We start from the raw sequence: 4,591 nt of genomic DNA, 5'->3' as shown, positions 1-4,591 counted from the left end.
GATTTTCCAGGTGTTGTGTGTCTCAGTTCCCCTGGCTAGGAAAAGGGACTCCCTTCCCCCTCGCGCTTCCCAGGTGAGGCGATGCCTCGCCCTGCTTCAGCTCTCGCTGGTCGGGCTGCAGCAGCTGACCAGCACTGATTGTCAGGCACTCCCGAGTGAGATGACCCCAGTACCTCAGTTGAAAATGCAGAAATCGCCGGTCTTCTGTGTCGCTCGCGCTGGGAGATGGAGACTGAAGCTGTTCCTATTCGGCCATCTTGCTCCGCCCCCCTGCTTATTTTAATTGAGTTGTTTTCTTAGTTTTTGGTTGCGTAAGTTTCATATATATTTTAGATGCAAGTAAGTTTCTTAGGTATATGTACTGTGAATATTTTCTCCTGATTTTTGTCTTGCCTTATCATTTTCTTTAGGCCACTTTTGAAGTAAAAGTTTTAAATTTTGAAGAAGACAACCAATTTATTATTTTTGCTTTTATCATCCATGCTGTTTGTGTCCTGGGAAAACTTGGCCTACTCTAAGGTTGCAAAGACTTCCTCATTCCTCACTCAAGTTGTTTTTTTTTTTTTTTTTTTTTTTTGGTCTAGAGGTGTTCAGAGTTTTAGGTTTCGCATTTAGGCCCATAATCCATTCTGAGTTAATAGTTTCAAAGGATATGAGGCATGAATCTCATTTTTCCATAAAGATGCTTACTTCCAGCACCAGCTGTTGAAAACTCTTTCTTGTCTCGCATTGAATTACTTTGGCACCTTTGTCACAGTCATCTGACCTTATTTATGGAATCTATTTTTTGTTATCTGTGTTCTGTTATCTGTACGTTTATCTTGATGCCAATAACAAGCTCTCTTGATTCTTGTGACTTAATCAAGTGTGAAAGCCCTCAAATCCTGTTTTTCTTTTTCTAATGTAGTATTTTAGCTGCTCTAGGTCCATTGCACTTTCATATTGATTTTAAAATCTGCTTGCCAATTTCTATAAAAATGCTCACTGTGATTTTGATCAGAATTGCATTAAATCTATCTAGGCAGAATGGATATCTTAAAAATATTGAGTCCTCCTGTCCATGAACATGGTATAAGTCTCTTTTTATAATCTAATTTTTCTTAGTAATGTAATTTAGACTTTAGTGTAGACATCTTGCATCTCTGTCCTTTTTTTTTGGAAACAGGGTCTGGCTCTGTCACCCAAGGCAGTGTCATGGTGCGATGACACATTGGCAGATTTCCACCTCTGCCTTCTGGGCTCAAGCAATTCTCCCACCTTAGCTTCTCAATAACTGGGACCACAGGCACATGCCACCATGCCCAGCTAATGTTTGCATTTTTTGTAGACAGTGCTTCATGATGTTGCCCAGGCTGGTCTCAAACTCCTGGGCTCAAGCAATGTGCCACCTTGGCCTCCCAAAGTGCTAGGATTATAGGCATGAGCCATTGTGCCTAGCTTCTTGTATACCTCTTGATAAATTTACTTCTAAATATTTTGTTGTTTTAAGTATATTTTTAAATTTAACATCCCAATTGTTTATTGCTAGTATATAGAAATCCAAATTTCTTTGTGTGTTAATATTGCCTCTTGAGACCTTGCTAAATTCACTTACTACTTGCAGGAAATTCTTACATATTAATAGATTTTTAAAGTATGTGTACATATATAATTATATCATTGGCAAATAAAGACAGTTTTACTTTTTTTATAATCTCAATTTTTATTTTAGATTCAAGGGGATACATGTGCAAGTTTGTTACATAGGTATATTGTGTGATGCTGAAATTTGGGCATATGAAAGATCCAGTCTCCCAGGTAATGAGCACAATAACCCACAGTAAGGTTTTCAACCTTTTCCCCCTTCTCTCCGTTTTTGCCCCCTCTCCTCCACATAGTAGTCCCAGGGTCTACTGTTGCCATCTTTATGTCCATGAGTTCCCAATGTTTGGCTCCCACTAAATAAGTGCAGTACTTACTTTTCTGCTCCTGCATTAATTTGCTTGGAATAATGGCCTCCAGCTGCATCCACGTTGCTGCAAAGAATATGATTTTGTTCTTTCTTATAGCTGCATAGTATTCCATGGTGTATATGTTCCACATTTTCTTTATCCAATCCACCATTGATGTGCACCTAGGTTGATTCCATATCTTTGCTATTGTGAATAATACTGTGATGAACATATGAGTGTATGTGTCTCTTTGGTAGAGTGATTTATTTTCTTTTAGATATATACTCAGTAATGGGATTGCTGGGTTGAATGGTAATTCTGTTTTAAGTTTTTTGAGAAATTTCCAAACTGCTTTCCACAGGGGTGGAACTAATTTACATTTGCACCAGCAGTGTAAGTTGCTCTATTTTTCTCCACAGCCTCACCAGCATCTGTTTTTGTTGTTGTTGTTGTTGTCCCAGATTTATTGAAAATAATATAGCACTGCAGAAAAAATTCAAACAGGTCCCCGAGGCGTTTTGAAATTCATCCCAACTGTAGGCTGAGTGACCTGCAGGTTGGACAGACTGCCGAAGTCCAAAAGCTTCAGCATTTTCTTAGTGTCAGGATCTACTTCAATTATCTCCTGATCCAGGGCTGAGACCTCAGGAACGTAATTGTCTCTCCTTTCTCTCTCCTCCTCCTGCAGCTTGATGGAGATACCTCTTACAGGGCCTCTCTGAATCCGCTTCATCAGATGGGTGACATACCCTGCTGTCTTGTTGCGGAGCTTCTTGCTGGGGATAATGGCGATCTCCTCGCACACGCGCTTGTTCGTGTGGAAGTCGTTGCCCAGGCGCGTGTAGTACTTCTCTATGATGACCCAGGCCGCCTTCTTCACGGTTTTGGTGCGAATGCGGCCCATGTTGGCGGGTCCTTGGTAAAAGAGCTTTTTTTTTGACTTTTTAATCATAGCCATTCTGATTGTTGTGAGATGGTGTCTCACTATGGTTTTGATTTGAATTTTTCTGATGATTAGTGATGTTGAACATTTTTTCATATGTTGGCCACTTGTATGTCTTCTTTCGAGAAGTGTTTGTTCATGTATTTTGCACACTTTTTATGAGGTTATTTTTTTTTTGCTTGTTGAATTGTCTAAGTTCCTTATAGAGTCTGGATATTAGACTTTTGTTGGATGCAGTTTTCAAATATTTTCTGCCACTCTGTAGGTTGTTTACTCTGTTGATACTTTCTTTTGCTGTGTAGAAACTCTTTAGTTTAATTAGATCTCACTTGTCAATTTTTGTTTTTTTGCAATTGCTTTTGAGGACTTAGTCATAAATTATTTCCCAAGTCTGATGTCCAGAATGGTGTTTCCTAGGTTTTCCCCTATGATTCTTATAGCTAGAGGCAAATATCCCTGGTGAACACAGACAGAAAAGTCCTCAGCAAAATGCTAGCAAACTGAATTCAGCAGCACATCAAAAAGTTAAATCTATGATCAAGCCAACTTTTTTCCTGGGATGCAAGGTTGATTCAACATACGTGAATAAATTTTGATTCACTATGTAAAAAGAATTTTTAAAAAACCATATGATCATCTCAATAGAAACAGAAAAAGCCTTTGATAAAATCCATCATACCTTTATTATAAAAACCCTCAACAAACTAGGCATCAAAGGAACATACCTCAAAATAGTAAGAGCCATCCATGACAAACCCACAGCCAATATCATACTGAATGGACAATAGCTTGAAGTATTCCCCTTGAGAACTGGAACAAGACAATGGTGTGCACTCTTACCACTCTTACTCAAGATAGTATTGAAGTCCTAGCCAGAGCAATCAGGTGAGAGAAAGAAATAAAAAGCATCCAAAAAGGGAAAGAAGAAAGCAAACTATCTCTTCACTGATGCTATGATTCTGTACTTAGAAAGCCCTAAAGACTCTGCCAAAAGAACTGTAACTGATAAACAGCTTCAGTAAAGTTTCAGGATACAAAATCAATACACAAAAATCATTAGCATTTCTGTGCACCAATAACATTCATGCTGAGAGCCCAATCAAGAACACAATCCCATTTACAATTGCCACCTGCAAAAAAACCTAGGAATTACATTTAACCAAGGAGATAAAATATCTCTATAAGGAGAACTACAAAACACTGCTGAAAGAAATCGCAGATGACATGAACATTCCACACTCATGGATTGGAAGAATCAATATTGTTAAATGGCCACATTGCCCAAAGCAATCTACAGATGCAATGCTATTGCTATCAAACTACCAATGTCATTTTTCACAAAACTAATGTAAACTATCCTAAAATTCATATGGTACCAATAAATAAATAAATAAATAAATAAATAAATAGCCCAAATAGCCAAAGCAACTCTAACCATAAAGAACAAAGCCAGAGGTATCACATTACCAACTTCCCTCTCATTTATGCAGTTGACTTAGAGGTTTATCAATTATATTGAAATTTTCAAAGTACCAGCTTTTGATGTCATCATATTTTCTTTGTTATTTATGTTTTTTATTTCATCAATTTCCACTCTCATCTCCATTATTCCTTCCTTCTACTTACTTTGAATTTAATTCACTCTCTTTTTATAGCATTTTAAGGGCTAAATTTAGGTAATTAATTTTGGACTTTTCCCCTAAAATTATCATTTGAT

At 37.6% G+C, this 4,591-nt stretch overlaps 1 pseudogene across 1 annotated transcript; it reads right to left on the bottom strand.

Annotated features, from left to right (window-relative positions):
• Positions 1-2,380: 2,380 nt before the first annotated feature.
• LOC111546180 lies at positions 2,381-2,861 on the bottom strand (annotated as a pseudogene). Its single transcript, XR_002732676.1, has one exon. The product of XR_002732676.1 is annotated as a 40S ribosomal protein S17 pseudogene (transcript).
• Between the last annotated feature and the right edge of the window lie 1,730 nt (positions 2,862-4,591).

The sequence above is a fragment of the Piliocolobus tephrosceles genome, chromosome 11, assembly GCF_002776525.5.
Source record: "Piliocolobus tephrosceles isolate RC106 chromosome 11, ASM277652v3, whole genome shotgun sequence".
Lineage (NCBI taxonomy): Eukaryota > Metazoa > Chordata > Mammalia > Primates > Cercopithecidae > Piliocolobus > Piliocolobus tephrosceles.
The sequence above is the reverse complement of the archived record's forward strand: the minus strand, read 5'-3'. Positions and strand labels throughout refer to the sequence as shown.